This window comes from Mirounga leonina, unplaced genomic scaffold (genome assembly GCF_011800145.1).
Source record: "Mirounga leonina isolate KUSES-001 unplaced genomic scaffold, KU_Mleo_1.0 Mir_95, whole genome shotgun sequence".
Taxonomy (NCBI): domain Eukaryota; kingdom Metazoa; phylum Chordata; class Mammalia; order Carnivora; family Phocidae; genus Mirounga; species Mirounga leonina.
In genome coordinates this window covers 11615798-11638234 of record NW_023270865.1, presented here as the reverse complement: position 1 = coordinate 11638234, position 22437 = coordinate 11615798, and the positions used below count along the sequence as shown (strand labels likewise).

Below are 22437 nucleotides of genomic sequence, written 5' to 3'. Positions count from 1 at the left end.
ATCCTCAAGCAGACTCCCCAATGAGCATGGAGCCCCAGGCGGGGCTCCATCCCAGGACCCTGAGATCATGACCTGAGCTGAAGGCAGACACTTAACCGACTGAGCCACCCAGGTGCCCCCCTTTTCTTGCCTCTTCTAATATTTGATCGTTGGCAGCAACTCTTGGCATTTCTTGGCTTGTGGCAGCATAAGGTCAGCCTCTGCCTCCATTGGCCTCTGCCTCACATGGCCTCTTTCCCTGTATGCCTCATCCATCCTGTGACCAAATCTCCTGTTCTTCAAAGGACAGCAGTCATTGGATTTAAGGTCCGCCCTAATCCAGGGTGATCTCCTATTCACTTTTCCCCCAGCTTTATTGAGATAAAGTTTATTGTTGATCAAGTTCAGCCCTGTGTAGTGTGATGTGTACCACACAATTACTTAACTTCCATGTATATTGTGCGAGATGGTGAGCAGAGTAAGGGTAGGTAATAGCCATCATTCTATGTAGAAGCAAAAGCAAGAAAGGGAAAGAAAAGTCTTTTCCTTGTGACGAGAACTCTTGGGATTGACTCTCTTGGACCTCATCTTACTTCTATGATAGCTGCAAAGACCCTACTTCCAAACAAGGTCGTATTCACAGATGTGGGGGTAGGGCTCGAACATCTCTTTTAAGGGGGGACAAAATGCAGCCCAGTTCAGTCCATCTGTGTTTAACACAATTAATGATACTCCTGGGGGGGGGACACGAAAGTGGGAAAGAAGTTCTGTCAAAGCGCATGATGAAAGCCTTCTGGCTGGACATTGCCCTCAGTTAGCACAGATCTCGCAGTTCTGTGAGGAGATTAAGCTGTCTGTTAGAATGAATCAGATCAAACTAAATATGTTATTATCAACCCAGAGTGGTTAGAAAGTAATTGCCTCTCCAGTATTATGTGAAGTGACTTTTGTACATGTTTTATATTCCAGAAGGTTCCTAGGTGTGTCCTCTTGCTGCTGTACTTCACGGCCTTCATTTTGCCTTTTGGCTCTCCCAAGTCTTTCTCCCTCCTCCTCACCTTCCACCCTCCCTTCAGGGTTGTCCATGTCAAGGACCCATCAGCTCAAGCCCCCTTCCTCAGGTCAAACACCTACAAAGCTATTTTATACATGCTGATGGTCGGGCGCCTGGGTGGCTCAGTCGGTTGGGCGACTGCCTTCGGCTCAGGTCGTGATCCTGGAGTCCCGGGATCGAGTCCCGCGTCGGGCTCCCTGCTCGGCGGGGAGTCTGCTTCTCTCTCTGACCCTCCTCCCTCTCATGCTCTCTGTCTCTCATTCTCTCTCTCTCAAATAAATAAAATCTTTAAAAAAAAAAAAAAAGAGGGGCACCTGGGTGGCTCAGTCGGTTGGGCGACTGCCTTCGGCTCAGGTCATGATCCTGGAGTCCCAGGATCGAGTCCCGCGTCGGGCTCCCTGCTCGGCGGGGAGTCTGCTTCTCCCTCTGACCCTCTCCCCTCTCATGTGTTCTCTCTCTCTCATTCTCTCTCTCTCAAATAAATAAAATCTTTAAAAAAAAAAAAAAAAAGAGGGGTACCTGGGTGGCTCAGTTGGTTAAGCGACTGCCTTCGGCTCAGGTCATGATCTCAGGGTCCTGGGATTGAGTTGGGTTCCATGCTTAGTGGGGAGTCAGCTTGTCCCTCTGCCCCTCCCCACCACTCGTGCACACGCACTCTCTCTTTCAAATAAATACATAAAATCTTTTAAAACAATAAATTTTTTAAAAAGATGGAGAGGGGCACCTGGGTGGCTCAGTCGGTTAAGCGACTGCCTTCGGCTCAGGTCATGATCCTGGAGTCCCGGGATCGAGTCCCGCATCGGGCTCCCTGCTCGGCGGGGAGTCTGCTTCTCCCTCTGACCCTCCCCCCTCTCATGCTCTCTCTCTCTCATTCTGTCTCTCAAATAAATAAATAAATAAAATCTTTAAAAACAAAACACTGACGGTCTATAAAATACAAAGTTTATGATCATGATGGCTCTGTTAGCAAAGGAAAAAAAAGGAGTAAGCAATATCTGCTGAGTTGACAAACAACAGTGTCTGGCTGCAATGATCACATACGGAATAAAAATCAAAGTCTCCAGTCTGGTTTCCAAAGCTCCCATGACCTAGGCCCATCTCGTCTTCCAACCTAACACTTCCAACCCAGGTACCCCTATGGGAAAAGCCCTTTCATACTCATGCTGCTTCGTCTTTCAGGAATGCACTTCCCTCCCCCTTGATGTGCCCCTAATCTTAATTACAAAGATATCAAATGTTTTTAGTTCCTCTTCCTGGACCCCATCCTGAAGGCTCAAGGCAAATGCCACATGTTGTGTGAGCTGCCCTCCACACTCTAGCCAGGAGAAATCTGTGCCTTCTGACTTCTTCTATGTCTCTCTCCAGCACTTCCTCATTCCCTACCCTTAATAGAGTTATGCACATACACATCTTATATCCTGTCTAGATTGTAAGTATCCTCAGAACAGAGGCTCCATCTTACTTGTCATCACATTGCCAAATCTCAAGCGCTTTCCTGGGAGACAGATGCTAAGTGCATTAGCTTCGTGTATTCAGAGAGATCCACCCATACTCAAAACGTAAGACTACATCAGTCCCATTGTCACCCACAGATCAGTGAAGACAGAATACAAATTTAAGCTTAATTTGGGGGATCAGATCTCTCAGGGTGAAGAAATATTCCTGGATTATTCTCTCCTTAAACAGCCAGAAATCCTTATCTCCTCATAAATACTGAACAATGTACAGATATGAAATACTTGATTTGATTCTTGGCCATTATTAATTTCACTATTATCTGGTTCAGAAGAAAGCAGTTATACAACATACATAATAAATCCATTACATGGCAAGATAGTTCTAGTTGTTCTAATCACATACAATCTTTCTGATGTTGCTCTAATGCTCGTTACCTCATAAAGATGGATTTTAACTTTTGAGCTACTTAGCAATGAGGGGTAGTTTTACTATCAGGATGGTGAATTCCACTCATCTGGAAAGTGTGTCAGGAGTTTATGGGCTGCAGTGATTCATGACTCACCAAGGGGACAATAAAAATGAGGTCTGCCACACACCAAGCCCTTGTTGGGGTCATGGTACATGCCTAACTGTATCTCACAGTTTGTGATCTAAAGCTTTTTACAAGGCTATTCTTTTTGTAGTTGTAGGTACCAGATCAATTCCGCTGGGTAAGGCTGAGTGTTGTGAAATATGGGTTAAAAAAAGGATTGTCATTACCTATATTTATTCTGTCAGTCATTCTGATCACCAGACAATGATATGAACACAGTGAGAAAGAGATCCTGCTCGACTCTATTCTTCGTGAATTAGACAAACTATAAGAATTCCATCAGTTCATCTGACATGTGGAAACGGGTCCATTTCTGATGGCATCATAGGAATTTGGCATGCTGTGTGTATTTTTATTTGAGTTTTTGTTAGTCTGCTTCAAGCAGACTAACAGGTAAAAATCCGACTTCCCCATTATTTTCTCTTCTCTCTGTGTGCGTGTTCAACATTACACTGGGTATGTCCATTATTTCAGACTTGCTCTTACTGGCCCTGTTCCCTCAACCGAACACTGCTGGCCTTCTTGGGCAATGCCCTGTTCCCTTCTTCCTCCCCCCTCTGTCAGTCCCTATGCAGAAAAGCTAGCTGCCTGCTCTTAGTCTTTAGAAATGTATGTTCAACAAGCACCCCAAAAAGTGGCCCATCTGAACAGAATTCAAAAGAAAAAAGCCTGCAGCCATTTTGCTCAAATAAAGGGGTGTTCCTTTTGTAGAGTTGGGGTCTTACTATCAATGGCTGCTTAGAGTAAGCTGGGCATGATGGAAAAGAGGATATTTATGAGTAGGAATTTTTATTGTAATTCCAAAATCATCCACTAAAGACATCTGCGTATTTTTTCTCCAATAGGGGCTCTGCTCCTGATTACTTCTTAACCTTCTTTAGTAGCTATTCCAAGTTATTGGAATTTGACAGAAGTCTTTAATAAAAAAAAAAAAAAGGATTCCAATTCAGTATGGTCAGTCTGTTTTGCCAAGTAAAAATGTTAAATAATAATAATAACAACTATCTCAATATCACTCATCATCAGGGAAATGCAAATCAAAATCTCGAAGAGGTATCACCTCATTTCTGTCATAATGCCTAGTATCAAGAATTACAAGTGTTGGCAAGGATGTGGAGAAAACATACTGTTTACTGTTGGAGGGAATGTAAATTGGTGCAGCCACTGTGGAAAACAATATGGAGATTCCTTGAAAAATTAAAAATAGAACTACCCTATGATTCCACTACTGGGTATTGACCCAAAGAAAGCAAAAACACTCATTTGAAAAGATATATGCACCCCTATGTTTATTGCAGCATTATTTACCATAGCCAAGATATGGAAGCAACCTAAGTGTCCATTGATAGATGAATAGCTAAAGAACATGTGGTATATATACAAGAGAAAATTACTCAGCCATAAAAAAGACTGAGCTCTTGCCATTTGTAACAAAGTGGATGGACCTGGAGGGTATTAGGCTAAGTGAAATAAGTCAGACAGAGAGAAACAAATACTATATGATTTCGCTTACATGTGGAATCTAAAAAAACAAAAAAAAACAACCAACCAAAAAAAAAAAAAAAACGAGACTTATAAATATAGAGAATAAATTGGTGGTTGCCAGAGGGAAAAGGGATGGGGGGTGGCGGACAAGGATTAAGAGGTACAAACTTCGAGTTATCAAACAGGGGGAGGAAAGGTACAGCAGAAGGAATATAGCCAATAAGATGGAAATAACGTTGTATGGTGATAGATACACTTGTGGTGAGAAAAAAAAAGACTTATACCTACCAATTACTAGTGCCATTAGTTTTTGAAAGGAAGCTCGCATGAACATCAGAAAAGAAAAGAGTGGACATGACCTGATCGTGAAGGCAGTTCTCTAATTGAATGAACTTAACTTTATGTTCTTCTTTTCCTCGTATCAAAGACTGGTGAGTCTTTAGTCCTGAGCTGGCAGGGGCCCATGGCCCAGCACTTGGGAGTCATTGCTCTGGATGTCAGCACGTTCAGCCAAAGCAATGATTAGCCTCCTACACTTTGCAGGTCAGGGTAAACATAAAGTTGACTGTGGGTGTATTTTTGCATTTAGTCATTCCAAAGTGGTTAGGAAGAACTTGGACCAAAGACGCAGACACATCTTCATCCAAGGCCCAGCTCTACCACATGACACCTGAGTGACCTTAGGTAAGCCACTCCACCTTTCTAAGCTTCCATTGCCACATCTATAAAATGGAGAGACAGCAAAAATCCACTGAGTTGTTATGAGGATTAAATGAGAATGATCAAAAGGTCCTAGTTTCAGCAAACGAGTCATCTGTTCTTATTGAAGCATAATTGATATATAATATCCTTAGTTTCTGGTGTGCATCACAGTGATGGTCACAAAATGATCCCCACGATAAGTTTAGTTACTGTCTGTCACCCTACAAAGTTACTATAATATCATTGACTATATTCCCTATGCTGTATTTCACAACCCCATAATTTTAGAACTGAGAGATTGTCCCTCTTAATCCCCTTCACCTATTTTGCCCATCTTTCGCCCCCTCCCCTCTGGTAACCAACAGTTTGCTTCCTGTACCTATGAACAAATTAGTCATCTGTACCTACAATGTTACAACAACTGGAGTGTCTAATAATACGCCAGACATTGTCCAGGACCCCTAAGACACAGAGATGAAAGACACCATCTTTTCCTCAAGGAACTCACAGTGTAAAGAGGGACGCCCATAAAATGATGGTGAGATACAGTGAAACCAGTTGGGATAGAGGCAAATACTAGAAGTTACAAGGGCTTGTAGAGGATTCTGAGTCAGGAAAGAGAAATGAGAATAAGAGGCCTCTCAGAGGAGGTGAGTCAGAGCAAAATCTTAAGGGATGCAAAACTAAAACAAAACAACACCAAAAAAGAATTATCAACCAGGCTCTTAGGTGAGCATTAGACCAACTTGTAGTGCTGTACCTAAACTGTGCGGATTACCGCCTGGCAGACCAAAGTCCCTCCCGTTATCCTGAGTCAGCATGCTTATTGATCGAAGAAATGGCTTTCATCAAAGAAGTAATTTTCCTCTGCCTTGCTGCCTCCATTCTATTTGGGGTTACCCTAAGAAAATTCTTCTCTGCCAATGCTGACCTGAAGAAGATGAGTTTTCAGTGATAAAAGAAAGAGAAGTTACAGCTCATTTTGGGGAAATCCTGAACATAGATCTTTCGAGAAAACCAGAGTACACTTGACCCTTAAAACAAGTTCGAACTGCCAGGTCCACTTATCCGCGGATTTTTTCAATAAATATATTGGAAAATTTTTTGGAGATTAACACAATTTGAAAAAACCCAAAGTGGAACTGCGTAGCTTAGAAATACCGAAAAATTGAAGAAAAAGGTATTATGGTAAGAATACAGTATATAATGCATAGAACATACAAAATATGTTTTAATCAACTATTTATGTTATTGGTAAGGCTTTCAGTTAACAGTAGGTTATTAGTGGTTTAGGTTTGGGGGAGGTAAAAGTTGTATGCAGATTTTCTGCTGCATGGGGTTGTCTGTGTTCTTAAGCTCCACGTTGTTCAAGAGCCAACAGTATCTGAGCAGCTGAATTCCAGGCTGTTGGCCCCTTGCTACTCAAAGCAAAGTCTTGCACCAATAGGATCAGGAACTTGCTAAAAATGCAGAATTTCGGGTCCCAGACGAGAGTGGCTAAATGAAAGACAACTGCATTTTAACAAGATCTCCAGGGGATTGGTAAGGACATTAAGGTTTGAGAAGATCTACCCTAGTCTAATTCTTGGTGAACAAAAGACAACCACTGGACCAGAAGTGAACAGCATCAAAACCCTTCCTACTGACTTGGATTGACTTTACCAGCATTCATGGCATCTGTTGCCGATCTACATGCATAAAAGAATAGCAGTTGCGAAAAGAGAGAAGAGCTATGCCCCAGAGGTGTGTGACTTATAACCACTCTGGTACCGTGCTTACGTAATACACTGAAGTCTAATAATGTTTACTTGCATTCATGCCCATGATCTATTTTTATCCCCAAACAACTGAAAATTTCTATTTGTTTTTAAGATTTATTTATTATTTGTTTGAGAGAGAGAAAGAATGAGTGGAAGGGGCAGAGGGAGAGGAAGAGAGAATCCCAAGCAGACTCCGAGCCGAGCACAAGACCCAACTCGGGGCTCGGGGCTCAATCCCACGACCCCGAGATCATGATCTAAGTCGAAACCAAGATCAGATGCTTAACTGACTGAACCACCCAGGCGCCCCAAGTTTTTTTACACAGGAGAAAACTGGAGCTCAGAGACGTGAGACCAGTTGCTGGGTTCATGCAGAGCCTGAGGTTCCAAGTCCAGGGCCACTTCCTTGGGTGGAGCAGCTGTGAAGACAGCCCCACCTGGACCAATCGAAGGGTCTACTGCTCCTCTCTCCAGACCCTAATTTCCATTCCTATTAACCAGCAACCCCATTTCAGCCCACAGTTTCTGAACTGCCAGACAAACCTGTTATTCTCAGCTTCCAACTCATAGACAGCTCTGGATCCCCACGTCGTCAGCTAGCTCAGAAACATTGGAAGTAGTCGCCAGAGTCCCATGCCTGTGAGCTAGGACTGTTCCCCCACAAGCTGACACAGTACCGTGCAGAGCTGAATTGAGTGGCTGACACTGAAACCACGGGTTCCCAACGAACAGATGAGAAAAGCTACTCAGTCCCTGGACAAGAGGGAGAGACAGTAAAAGAGAAAGGACTTGGTGAGTGAATTGGAAGTATCTTGCGGGGAACAGAGAGCCTGAACAGAGTAGCTGGTGAAGGTAAGATATGAGGACTCGGTCCAGGGCTCCCATTTCCTCCGGTAACTGGGAAGCTCCAAGGGTAAAAACTGAATGTGGAACCCAAGCATCCTGGCTCGGCATGGAGAGGACAGGGGAACGCTGATATTTATAGAATCATCTAAGCATTGTGCTAGGGGCTTTACATTTGGCACTTCTTCTGATCTTCCTGGGAACACTCTGAGGTCAGTCAGTATCATGACTCACATTTCACAAATGAAGACTGAGCCAAGCTAAATATATTGCCAAAATCACACAGCCAGTAATTGGCAGTCACTTTCAATCCAGATGGTCTGATCCAGAGCACTCTGTTTCCCTGGGACCTGGACGCTACCAGGGCGGATTGCAAAGTTGAACCATCTCCTCCTCTATGGCTCCTTTGTCTCTCTAAACTACTCACACACACTGGATGCATTCTCTTGAGCACGGTATTGGGCACAAACTTACAAGAGCGGACATCAGAGGGAAGAGTATCTACACCTAGGTCTCTGATTCCTTCCCGCCACTTTAGGGCATAACGCTGGTTAGACAGTTGAATAGTGGCCCCCAAAATATAAGTCTAAATCCCCAGATCCAGAACCTGTGACTGTGACCTTATCTGGAGAAAGGGGTCTTTGCAAATCAAGGTAAGGATCATGACATGAGATCATCCTGGATTTAGAGCGGGTCCTAACTCCAACGACAGTGATCTTATCAGAGAAAGGCAGAGAGGGGTTCGGGACACAGAGACTCGGGGAAGCAGACCAGGCAGAGATTAGGTTTATGCAGACACAAGCCAGTGAATGCCCACAGCTGCCAGGAGGGGGGAGAGGTGAGGAAGCATTCTCTCCTAGAGCCTTCGGACTTCAGGCCTCCAGAACCACAAGGGAATGAATTTCTGTTGTTTTAAGTCACCTAGTTTGCAGCGATTTGCTTTGGCAGCCCCAGGACACTACTTCACACTGAAATTGAGAATCTTTCATTTTAGGGACGCCTGGGTGATTCAGTTGGTTAAGCAACAGACTCTTGATTTCCACTCAAGTCATGATCTCAGGGTCATGAGATCCAGCCCCTCATTGGGCTCTGCACTCAGCAGGGAGTCTGCTGGAGGATTTGCTCTCTCCCTCTCTCTCTGCTCCTCCCCCTTCTCTCATGGGTACACTCTCTATCTCTCTCAAATAAATAAATAAATAAAATCTTTTTATTTTTAAAAAGAATTTTTCATTTTGTAACTATCATCTAAAAACTGCATTGGCACCTAGAGCCTATAAAATGTACTCACTGTAAATCCATTCGATTTTGGATTGGGAAACCCAGATTTGAAAACCTATGTCCAGAGAATTACTAATTTTAAGAATATACAGTCTGAAAATAATATGTACAAAGTAGGGCAATACATTAGCTACTTTTTTTTCTCAAAAAAAAAAAACTGAAATGCTTTTCATGCAAAATATTTTGCAGTCAATAGATAACATTATTTAGGGATGAAGGTTACTTATGTTATTCCTATAGTGTCTTAATTAGCTTTTCTTTAATGGGCATTAAGCATAAAAGGGAGGAAATGGAAAAGAACACACACAAAGAGCTTAGATTTCACCCACAAATCTGTTTTGTAGCCTGCAATCTATCAGCAAAGCCTGCAAATCCTCCTCTCCATTTTTTGGTATAAACACTTTTTATTTTGAGCCTCTTTCGTCTCTCTCTCTCATGCTAATAAGAAATGTTTAAAGCAATCATGAGCTCAAACTGAAGATAATTGGTAAGGCAGGCTTCTCCAAAATGCTCCACATTATCCTCCCTCCGTCCTTTCTGAATCATTCTCTCAGAAGACTCTCCAATAATCTGTCATCCTCCAAATGGAGCTGAGATAGGCTTCTTTCCTTGAGCATTGTCACCATTTACCTGTGAGGTGAGCTAAAAAGCCCAGGACTCCCACGGTGGAAGTAAGAAGGGGAATGTGTGTTTCTGGAGTAGTCCCGGGCACAGAGCTGGGAGGCTTCGGGCTTAGCCTGGGTTGGATCCCAGCTCCATCACTGATTCTATCAGCCCCGGCAGAGTTACTGAGCCTCTCTGAGTTGTGACTTCCTTGTGGATAAAGTGGATAATCGTAGTGCCCACCACGTAAGGTTTTGAGATGAAAGACATGTTGCTAAACCTTGTGGTTTACTCAGCTGTCTTCATCTTACTCAGCTTATTAGTGCAATTGACATGGTTGGTCACTGTGTTGATTTACTGTCAAAATAAGACCTCCCCCCCCACCCCCCGGTTTTCTTCCCTCAACATATGTCCCTTCCCTCCTCACACATGTCAGAAGACCCTGGACCTCTTATCTTCTCACTCCCTGGATGGCCTCATCCGGAGCTATGACTCCACGTAGCAGCTCTTTGCTGAGGATTCCTGAATCTCAATCCCAGCCTCCCGTCTGAGCTCCAGACTAATGTAGCCACTCAGCGCTCTCTGTAACATCTCCACCTGATGTCAAATAAGCATCACAGAGTTGGCGTATCTGCACCAAACTCTTGATTTTCATCTCCAGATATGTCCCTTCTCCTGTGCTTCCCATGTCAGTAAGTGGTAGTGCTAGTTTGGGCTAGCAAGTCAAGACATGCCTCCTCTCTTGCTCTCATATCCAAATCCATTGGCAAATCCCACCACCATAACTTCCGAGTATCTCCAGAACCGACCACTTCTTTTCTCCTCCAATCTTAGCTCATGGCTCCAAGCCATTACCATCTCCCTCCAAAGCAATTGCAGTGGCCCCCTAACTGGCCTCCCTGCTCCCACCCTTACCCCCAATCCAGCCTTTTCTCCACTAGGCAAGTAGTAAGATTCCTTTAAAACCCACATCAGACATGTCCCTGCTCAAAAATCTTCGATGCCTTCCATACTTCACTCAGATCCCCAGCTACCCCATGGACCTCACCCCCAAGCTCTCCCTCTTTGCTCTTTCCTTTGACATGCCAAGCCCTTCCCAGGCTCAGAGCAGCTAGTCCCTCTGCCTGCAAAGCAGACAGACACCTACTCGTGGGAAGGAACTCCCCTTACCAGCCTCTGTCCCCCTGTGTCCTGTGCTCAGATTTTTTTCAGCACTTGTCTACCTGGCATTATATATTTGTTTGCTGTCTCTCCCCCTGCTAGAATGTAAGCTCCATGAGAGCAATGAATTTGGTGCATTCATTGCTGGATCCTTGGCACCCAGAATGCTACTTGACACATTAATAACTATTGAGCAATTGAACAAAGGGATGAACGAATGAATGCATGAGTGAATGAATGCATGAGGTACGAGTACAAAGCACCAAGCATACTATGACAAAAGGTATGGGATTGATAAATATTACCTGCTGCTCTGCCTATTCTTCTATTACTAATTATTATTTGTCTAGCTCCTTTACACACCCTGCCTTTCCTCCTGGCCCTTCATCTTTGTAGATCTCCCACTGCCGTGCCCAAGCCTCTCCGCTGTCAGAAGGAAGACATGGGGATTGCGTTAGCCAGAAAGAATGTCATTGGCTAACCCTCTTCTACCATCTCAGAGTTTGGTCTGTCACATACGTACGTAAGGAGGAGGGTTGGACTCAACTCTCTTCAGAATAGCCATCAAGTGCCCTGAATGTGGCTCTGGACAGCCTGAACCCCAATCGTGTGTTCTGTCGTTTTTATAGACCAGCTAACACTTCAGTATTTCTGCCTCCAAATTATTATACCTCCCAGACTGACTTTGAAAAGTAGCCCCAAACAGGATTTGGGGTTCAGAAAACACAGCCAATTTTACCGTTAATGACTATTAGGGTTGTTGGGGGGACTCGACAAATTTAAAGATATGGAATTTTGTGCGGAAGAGTCAGGGAAACCCTGGGAAAACAAACCCAATGAACTTGTCCCGCAATCTGCATTGGAAACTCTCATACAGCAGATCCACATCATATCGAACTTGTTACTCATCTGCACACTTTTTGAGCTTTGGGCCACCTGTTCTGCATGGACACATCAAGAAACGGTGAGCACACACACAGCGCATCCCTGTACACACACCTTGCGAATGCTGAGCTGGGTCCTTGGAAACCACTGAGACAAGGACAGATGCTTTCCTTTACTGCTGGTTGGGGCCTCCAGCAGGCAGCAACCCTGGGCTGCTAGGCAGCCAAGCCACCCCGAAATAAGGCCTGTCACGGATACCTGCTCTGTGCAGACACCCAGGTGACCGGAGCTGATGGGGTTAGTGAGTGTCACGCTCAGGTTAAATGCCCACCTGTGGCCCTAGCGCAGGCAAGGAATTGGAAAATTACTAACCCCAAAGACTAAGAAGACTCGGTCTCCGTCCAGAGCCACTTGAGCCCCGATCCACCAACAAAACACTCGGGGAGACAAACTGGCAGGATTCTTAGACAGAAGGAGACAAAATCACTGACTCAGGAAAACCAGACCCTCTGTGGAGGGCCTAAGCCTTTTAAGACGTGGCTGGAACATTCTTGGGTGGGACAGCTCATCAAAAAACAAACAACTTAGCAGTTCACCTTCATCCAAAACAAGTTTCTCTGTGAGCTGCCCCAGCCACCGCCTCTACCTTGGGCCAGGCCACGTGGGTGTCTCCAGAAGCTCCAGTCTTTACCTCGGCCACGGGGACCACACCCTGGAGTGTCCCAATTCCTGACCCGCCCGGGATCCCGGCCCTGTCTGCCTGCTGTCCTACCTCAGTCCAATTTGGGGGCTGCCTTCGTAAGCAACCCCCTAGCTCAGCCCATCTCAGGAGATGACCCCGGCTCAAACCCCACATGGATATCGTCAAGCCAGCAGGAGCAGAAGAGAAGAGTGACTGGGAGAACTGGCTTTGGAATCAGAGAGACCTAAAATCCTATGTCACCATTTTCAGCTGTGCAGACAAGGACTGCCCAATGAGCAACTAGGGGTGCTTTCCTGACATTTCCATTTTCTGGCAATGAGGTAGCAGAGCCAAGGACTCAGTCCTGCCAGGCAATCCCCACCCTACGTGCAGAAAACAGGGCTGCACCCGGATTCAATATCCCATGGGATGAGACACACACAAGGTCCCCGGGTGTGAAACAGAGGGCCTTTCCCCCAGCCCTCCCCCAGATAGCCGGCACCTTGGTTCAGTGCTCCATGGATGTTTATTCCCCAAAGCCACTCTTCTCCTATAAAAGAAGAGCCCAGTGGGGTCCCTATGCTGGAGCATGACCCCCTGATGCGTGCAGCTACACCCCAGCCCAAGAGCTCCTCCCCACCAATGCAGACAGAACAGGGAGGTTGGGCATATGCACTGGATTTGGAAAGCGTAGCAGGGAAAACAGAATGTAAAATAAATCATCGATGTTTTTTATTGATTACATATCTAATAGTAATATTTTGGATACATTAGGTTAAGAATATATTATTAAAATTAACTTTGCTGTTTTGGTTTACCTTTTTAATGAAGTTACTTGTGATAGGCTAAAAAATGGCATCCAAGGACACCTACTCCCTGGAACCTGAGGGCATCACCTTATATGGCAAAAGGTGAGACTGACTATGAACCATGGACCTCAATTCTATAGAGTGGCTGAGCATGACCTTGAGTTGTCGTCTGTTCAGGAAAGCGAATGTACATTTGCAGTTGTAACTGGAATAATTAGGCCTTGTAAGGCAGAGGCATCTTTGAAAAATCGTACATATGAGGTGATATGTGTATATATGTAACATAACAAGGGGCAGAGGGCCATGTGCCAGACACCTGTTGAGTTGTCTGCCAGTCCCTCCTCTCTGGAGCTCCCAAGGGTCATTGTGGACAATAGGACCCCATCTCCTGACTCATCTCATTGAACAAGCCTGGGCTCCTGACCAACCTGGCCCACTTAGGGACCCTTCTATTGAAATATAGACCTGGGAGCAAAAGGGACCTGATATCTAAGCTCGGGAGCTATGGACGAGCATTTTCTACTCGTGATCTGGACCAGCAAGGCAGAGGAGGACAGAGGAGAGAAAGGGAGGAAGGGAAGGGAAGGGAAGGGAAGGGAAGGGAAGGGAAGGGAAGGGAAGGGAAGAGAAATAGTGATTTAGGGATGGAGAGAGTCCAGATGGTAGTTTTAGACTAGTTTAAGTTGATTTCTCTTACATCCAACCAAAGGAATTCAACTAATATACCTTATCATAGATTCATTGTGACAAATGAATGTAATTTATGTAAAAAACACTTTGCAAATGATGCAGCACCATAGAGAGGCTAGTGGGAAGTTATTATCAAGGCAAACTCCTCTCCCCCCTCAATGCTCTAGCTGGTGACCTTGACTCCGCTTTGGGATACCCTGACTTCCCGCTGTCTCTTCTCCCAAGCCATCCTTCATTTCCCCATTTCTGAGAAACTCCCAGCACCACTGCTTTCCCTCCTGGAGCCCACTGCCTTTTCCTGTCTCTTGTAAACAAAAACACAGTTGAATAATCTCTAAAATGCCATCCAGCCTTGCTGTTTTGTGATTCTGAATCTCCTTCATGATCCTTGAAACTCTGCTGATCAGTCAGACTGTAGATTAGGGGTAAATGCATCAGAATGTCCTGGGGGCTTCTGAATGCAGCCCCCAGGATTACCCCATTCTTCAGGCTGAATCCCGGTCTCTGGGGGAGGGCTGAGACTCTGCATTTTTTTTTTAAGATTTTATTTATTCATTTGAGACAGAGAGATACAGAGAGACAGAGAGCATGAGCAGGGGGTGAGGCAGAGGGAAAGGGAGAAGCTGGCTCCCCGCCAAGCCAGGAGCCAGATGTGGGGCTCAATCCCAGGACCCTGGGATCATGACCTGAACCAAAGGCAGACGCTTAACCATCTGAGCCACCCAGGAGCCCCGAGACTATGCATTTTAAGCATACCCCATCAAGAAGCCCTGGCATGGAGTTCAAGAGCTTTCAATCAGGTGTGTCTACACTGAGTACCAACCTTGCGGCTCATTAGTTGTGAGACCTTAGAAATTTGCTTACCCTTTGTGTTTATGCTTCCACTGCATTAAAAAAAAAAAAAAGGAAGGGGATGGTAACAGTAGCAAATTCATAGAATTACTTTGAGGATTAAATGAGATGATATGTATAAAGAATCTAGTGCAGCATCCGTGTTCAGAAAAATGACAGTAAATATTAGCTATTGTTAGTAATATAGCAAATAGAAGACCCTGTACAAATTCTAAAGCAAATTACCTGAGTTGATTTAATATTTAAACATAAATTGTAAACTTCCTTATCCAGCCCTTTTTTACGATAGGAGATGGCCAGCTGTATTGTTGAATGCTACATGCAATTGTGTATTTATTTGTGTGCTTATTTGATTAATGGCTGTTCCACAAAGGAAGGGATTATTTTGTGTATATATACTCATATGTTTTATTTAAAGTAGGTTTATACTGGGGCAGCTGGGCAGCTCAGTCGGTTAAGTGTCTGAGTTTTGTTTTGTTTTTTTTTTAAGATTTATTTATCTATTTGAGAGAGAGAGCGGGAAAGGGGGAGATGGAGAGAAAGAATCCTCAAGCAGGCTCCCCTCTGAGCACAGAGCCCAACACTGGGCTCCATCCCAGCACCCTGAGATCATGACCTGAGCTGAAATCAAGAGTCTGATGCTCACCCGACTGAGCCACCCAGGCACCCCCAGTGTCCAACTCTCAATCTCAGCTCAGGTCTTGATCTCAAGGTCTTGATCTCAGGGTCATGAGTTCACACCTTGCGTTGGGCTCCATGCTGGACATGGAGCCTACTTTAAAAAGTCGGTTTGTAAAGATATAATTTATATATATCAAGATTTCACTCTTTTCAGGTAGACAGTTCTAGCAGTTGTGTAACTACAACCAACGTCAAAATGTAAACTATTTCTATCACCACAGAATTTTCCTTGTACTACTTTGTAGTGGATCCTTTAATCTCTCCCACTCCACCCCCAGCACTGGCAACTGGTCTGATTTCTGTTACTACAATTTGTGTTTTCCATAGGTCATTTGAAAGAGTATCATACTGAGTCGCTACTCAGGCTTTTTTGCTTAGAATAATGTACTTGAGATTCATCCAAATTGTTGTATTTATCAGTAGTTTGGTTTGTTTATTGGGAGTAGTATTCCACAGTATGAATATATCATAACTCGTTTAACCATTCATCAGTTCATGGTTATTTGGGTTGTTTCCAGGTTTGGCTCATCATGAATAAAGTTGCTATAGACATTTGCATGCAGGTCTTTTTGTGGACATATGTTTTCATTTCTCTTGGGTAAATACCCAGGAGTGGAATTGTTGGGCTGTTTGGTAAGTATATATTTGAGTTTATAAGAAACTGTCCAACCATTTTCCAAAGTGACCATACCATTTTGCACTCCCAACATGATACATGAGAGTTCCATTTGCTCGGTAACCTCCCCAGCACTTGGGAGCTTTTGCCGTATTTTTACATTTTAGCCATTCTAGTAGGTGTTTGGTGGTGTTAATGCACATTTCCCTAATAAGTAATGAAGGTGAGAGTCTTTTCATGTGTTTACGAAACACATAACTTAGAGTTATTTGTATTTCTATTATTATGTTTTGAAAAGATATCTATCTACATTCTTGATACAAGCCCTTTATCAGATATGTATTTTGTAAATATTTCTTCCCAATCCATGGCTAGTCTTCTTACTTTTCTTAACAAGAGCTTTGGAAGAGCCGAAGTTTTTCATTGTGAAGTTCAGTTTATGAATGTTTTTTATGTGGTTTGTGCTTTCGATGTTATGTCTAAGAAATCTTTGCCTAACCTACAGTCACAAAGATTTTCTCCTATGTATTTATCTAGAAATATTGTGGTTATTACATTGAATCTACGATCTATTTTTACTTAATTTGTACACATGGCATGAAGTATGGCTCACGGGTCATTATTTTGTCCCAGCAACGTTTGCTGAAAATATTATTCCATCTCCATTTAATTACCTTGCCATTTTTGTGAAAAATCAATTGAGCATATATGTGAGGGTCTATTTCTGATTCTTTACTCTATTCCATTGATTTGTATGTTTCACCTGAACCACACTGTGGTGATTACGGTAGCTTTTCAGTAAGTCTTGAAATCAGGTAGTTTGAGTCCTCCAGTTTTGTTCTTTTTCAAAGTTGCTTTGGCTATCCTCAGTCCTGTGCTTTTTCTTTTTCCAAAGGATTTTGATTGGGATTCTGTTTAATATGTAGACCAGTTTGGGGAGAATTGATATCTTAATAATGCCTTCTGGTCCATTAATATATCATACCTTTCCATTTAGTTAGGTCTCCTTTGAACTCCTAATGTTTTATAGTTTTCAATATTTTTTATTAGATCTATCCCTAAATAGCTCATGAATTTTAATGCTATTGTCAATGACGGCTTTTAAATTTCAATTGCCAATTTTTCACTGCTAGTATATATAAACACAATTGAGGATTGTAAATGCCTTTGTATCCTGTGACCTTGCTAAGCTCATATAATAGTTCTAGTAGCTTTTTTACAAAATCTCTGGGGTTAGGGCGCCTGAGTGGCTCAGTCAGTTAAGCATCTGCCTTCGGCCCAGGTCATGATCTCAGGGTCCTGGGATTGAGCCCCACGTCTTCAGGCTCCCTGCTCAGCCGAGAGTCTGCCCCTCCTCCCGCTGGTGCTCTTTCTCTCTCCTTGTGCTCACTCTCCCTCTCTCTCTCAAATAAATAAAATCTTAAAAAAAAAAAAAATCTCTGAGGTTTTCTATCTGAAGTATCTCATCATCTGCGAATGAAAAAAAACCCTTTTTCTTTCTTTCTACCTTTTATCTCCTTTACTTGCCTGACTGCATTGGCTGGAGCCTTCAGTACAGCTTCAAATAGGAGCAGTGAGAGAAGACACCTTACATTGTTTTCGGTCTTAGGAAGATTATGTTTGTTTTGTTCAATACTGCATACCCATATACTTTGCACCATGCCTGGCATACAGTAGGTGCTCAAAAGAGGTTGCTGAATGAATTAAAACAAAGTTAGCTGATCTACATAGAGATTCAAATAACATTGGTTTCATTAATACCTTGTTCAACCACTGAATCTATGGAGTCACAAGTAAAATTATGTAATGTGTTGCAGGATATCATTTTGAAATCAGGAACCTTTTCAAATATAAAAATGCTCTGGTGGGAATATAGGAATTTAGGGATAAGCTATCCACTTGATGTGAAGGTGACACTGTGCTACATATTTGTCTGATGAATTAATACCTTAATTAATCAAATTAATAGACTCAATTAAAATGCAGTAACAATAGAGCTATTGTTTGTCTGCCTCTTCTCTGGGATAGTAAAGTCTGAGAAGTGACAAAACCGGATTTCTACATATTATCAAAATGCCAAGGATGTCCAGTCAGTACTAACCGTATAATGATAGTTATCAATACACAATGCCATCAGGTTACATAACTGACCTGGCAAGAGGCTCTCCAAATGTTTCATTCTCTAGCAATTATAGAAAAAAAAAAAATTTTTTTAGAAAAACAAAACATAAAAAGGCTTTATATATGGATAAGGCATACAGCTGTGCTCTGATTAAAGCTGTCTCAAATCCTTTCCTCAGAATAAAAGAGGAAACAAAGAAAACCATGCATGACATGTATATGTCTGCTCCCCATAATTGTTTTCTTCTGATTTATTTTTATGTTTTCAACATTTAAAACATGAATGTTTCCAAAGCCAAAATTAGATTACAAAATACATTCAGAGAATTCCTTCTTCCATCCCTATTTGACCCTGTGCTCTTTCCTTCCCCATAGATAAGCATTTGAATAACTTTTGGACTATACTTCCAGTATGACTTGCTCACAAATATAAGCAAATACACATATGCATGCACAACCATATTTATATTTCTCTCCCATTTTACCCACCTCCTCCCAAAAATAGCATGCCATTTCACAGTTTGGCACCTTGCTTTTTTTCACTTACCAAAATGTTCTGCAGATCACTCGATATCAGCATGTTAGAAATTCTCCCCATTCCTTTTTGTGGTTCAACATTTTGGAAGCATCTGTGTGGTCCCTTCAAAAATATTAAAGAAGTCATTAAAAGTGAGAACTGTAACTCCTAGCAGAATATAACTAGCTATTTCTAGTTTATCTAAAGCAAATACTCCATTTCTGGACCATTTACCCATGTCACTCACCTCCTACCTCCTATCGTTGGGATGTGTTGAGAGTACAAAAACTGGCTTTGATCATTGGCCTGGGTAAATTGTAACGAGGCTTTGGGCTGGAATGACACAGACACTGCAAAAGTAAAATGTGCAGCTTCGGGGGAAGGAGACAACTTTTCTTCCTGCTCTCCAGAAGCTTGGATCTGGGCAGAAATCATGACTTCATCAAATAGAACAATATTCATATGAACAAAATTAAATAGCCTAGAAATCAGAGGCTTCCCCACACCGCATCCCCAATGGGCCGTGGAGTAAAATTGTATGAGGCTCGGATGTAGAACGATAAGGGCTGAACTTATATCTAGTCTATTTTTGGGGGGGTTTCCTATTCATTTCAAAACTAGACACCAATATCCAGGACTAAATCTTTTCCACTAGAACTATCTGTTAAATAAACTGGTTACAAATACATGATAGAGGATAATTATGTGTGTAGATAACTCTATAGTCTTACACAAATCTTTATGACACCTTCCTCCAGATCCTGTCCATGGCTACAATTCAATCTGCTGCCAATGGGCACCTCAAATTAAGTAAATCTGAGTTACAGAGTTATAGAACTGGATGATTTTAAACATGACCTTTTATTCTGTCCTATGCAACAGATATAGGGGTAACTTGTACATAGTCATTTGAGATCAATTCCAGAAAAAAAGTAAGACATACATGTAGCTTTTAGTTTCTCTTTTTAAATTATCTTCCTCAAAAATTAGAGTTAATAATTTTAAACACCAACACAATGGTATACGGCTGGTCATTTTTGAAATTATTTCTGTGAAGAGTAACTTTTTCCATGCTTTGATATTAATGCCCACTTGAAATTCTGATGACATTTTGTAAATATTTTTTAAAACTTTTTCTTTTTATAAGCTGCTATATGCACATTGTGTTAAATATAGAAAAGTATAAAAGGAAATTAATCATACTATGAAGCTGTATCTAAACACTGTTAATAGTTGAGCACATTTTCTTCCAGCATTTTTTCTATATGTATATATTTTTTCCTTACACTTTTGAGTGTAGAGTCTGTAAATCTTGCAATGTCTTTGATCAAAAACTCTATAAATTGAAGATAAAGCTGTACCCTCTGAAAGATAACACTCTGAATCCAATGTGAATGACTTTGTGATCTCTTCTTGGGTTCTGTGTAATTTAGAAAACTCCCCATTCATTATCATCACTTGTTTTTCTGGAGTTATCTTTTCAAACAACTACTAAGTTAAAAAGAGGAAGCAAAAGAGAGGCCAAAAACTCCCTTTGAAATCAGTTCTCTGATTTTGAGTCTTCGACAGAAAAAAATTATCAAATGTCCCATTAACTTTGCCACTGTGTGATTGAAATTCAGAGGGCTCTCAAATCTAAAAAGTGCTCTTTGCCCTAATCAAAGATGACACTATTCAATCACTCATTTAAAAAATACACTTTTAGAATACTCAAACAAGGATGGCGGCCTTTCATTGATTCACTGGAACGTTCTCACTATTTCTCCTTAAGAGGGAAGGCGTGTGTCTGCATTGACCAGCAGCAGCACCAGCAGCAATGTGGCGGGTCCTTGTCCAGAGACCAGCCAAAGCAAACCGGACTTGATGAGTATTGATCGAGGACCTCATCAACCCCACATTCCAGACAAAGGTCAGTGTAATTAGATTGCTTTGAGTAAAACGAGCCCATGGAAACCTAGAGTAACAGAATGGATAAACCCTAAGGTGATATTTGCTTTAGAAAAGAACTCCTTCCCAGAGAATTCCTTTAAATAACAAGCTCTCTTCGTATATATTAAATAAGATTTGACTATATTAAAACACACCTTTCAGAAACTTGCTATGGAGGAGAGTCCCATACACAAGTACTTCCTGTTTTGCTGCAAAGTCCTTTAAATAATATTACTTGACACCATATAACACAATAAATAATTACCAGATTTTCATGTTAATTATAGGGGATGTCATTTGGGGTTACATCAGAGCTACAGGGTGAATTATCTTCTTCTTTCTCAAGGCCTTGTATGGACTGTGTGGAATTTTAAAAGGTCTCTTAAAGGGCATAAAATATGGAAAACATTTAATCTTTTCAAATAAATTGTGAAATGCCTGAGACCAGAATGTTGAGGTCTCTGGCTCGCTATGAACACCAGCTTTACAAAGCTAAATGTGAGGTAATAGGTTCATTGCTAGATGCAAAATTACTTTATTGCTTTTAATAATACATTACTTTAATTCATTATGCTAATTACACTTTAAAAGAATCATGTGCAAGGCGGAGGAGTGCAAAATCATATGAGCAGGATGGCTCTCCTTCAAAAATTAGAAATTTCAAGAGGGCAACAGTGTCGCGGATAAACCAAACACAGGTCCTTCCAAACGCTGGGTTTTGCGCCGGCTACGCGGGTCGCACACCCACGAAGCCCCCTGCACGGGAGGCTCCCCCCCACCCTCACCCCCACTCAACTATTTTCTAAGAGCAGTTTCTGGTTCAGGACAACATTCAGCAGAAGGGACAGAGATTTCCCACAAACGCCCTGCCTGCATGAGGCACTCTTCCCTCACAGGGCCTCAACCCTGCTGTCCCAGGGCGCTGGTGGAGATGGATGCTGGCTTTGCTGTCAAGCCAGTCTTAAGTTTTAGGTAAAACACTCAGCACAGCTATTCTTTACCCTGAAATCACTGGGGCACGGTATAATAAAAAACCAGTGTTTTCTTTCTTCTTTCCCCTTGTTTATCTAGAAGAGACAGACTTCTCGAGTTTGTTGTTTTACAACAGCGGTGCATTGAGGAGACTCTGGGCTCCCTGTTAGCAAGCTGTGCTGGAGGCAGGTCCGAGCGCTCCAAAGGACGGCGGGCCCGGCCTGGGCGCGTGCAGGGAGCGGTCCCCGCGGCCCTCGGCGCCTTTTCCCCGGGACACCCCGAGAGTGATGCCCCCTTCGCTGCGACCTTTGCTCGGTCTCTGCGCCCGCCCAGAGCGGCACTCCGTCTCTCCCGGCCCCTAGCTCCCCGGCGGGCCCGAAGCAGGCCCCCAGCCCCAGCCCGGGAGCTGCCTCCTCCGCCCGTCTCCGCCCGCCGGAGGCGGCCCCCGGGGGACGGGGTTCGCGCGGCGCTCTCCCAGGGACAGCCGGGGGCTCCCGCTCCTTCGCAGCCCCGCGCGCCTCGATCCCTCCCCGCGCGTCCGCGCTCACGTCCCCCGGCTGCCAGGCTCGCACACGCCCCGGTCACTCCCGGGACTCCGAAGGGACCCCAGTTCCGGGCCCCGCGGGGCGGGCGACAGGGTTCGGTCGCCGAACCCGGGCGTCCCCGGGGCCTCCAGCGGCTCTGTGCCCCCGCCCCTCAGCCCCCGCCGCGCCCCAGCCCCGCCGCTCCGCCGGCTCGCGCCGCCGCCCCTGGCCGGCCGGGGCCCCC

General features: G+C 43.5%; 1 long non-coding RNA gene across 9 annotated transcripts in view; it reads right to left on the bottom strand.

Moving 5' to 3' along the window:
• LOC118006249 overlaps positions 1 to 22211 on the bottom strand; it is a 106872-nt gene extending 84661 nt beyond the window's left edge. For 6 of the 9 annotated variants that reach the window (XR_004678018.1, XR_004678023.1, XR_004678016.1 and 3 more), the window contains exons 1-2: positions 19016 to 22211; positions 18799 to 18891 (exon numbers count right to left, since the gene is read on the bottom strand). This is a non-coding gene — a long non-coding RNA (uncharacterized LOC118006249). Of the gene's footprint in view, positions 1 to 18281; positions 18313 to 18798; positions 18892 to 19015 lie in introns of all 9 variants that reach the window. The other 3 variants (XR_004678022.1, XR_004678017.1, XR_004678015.1) reach the window with 1 other exon arrangement.
• Positions 22212 to 22437: the final 226 nt, after the last annotated feature.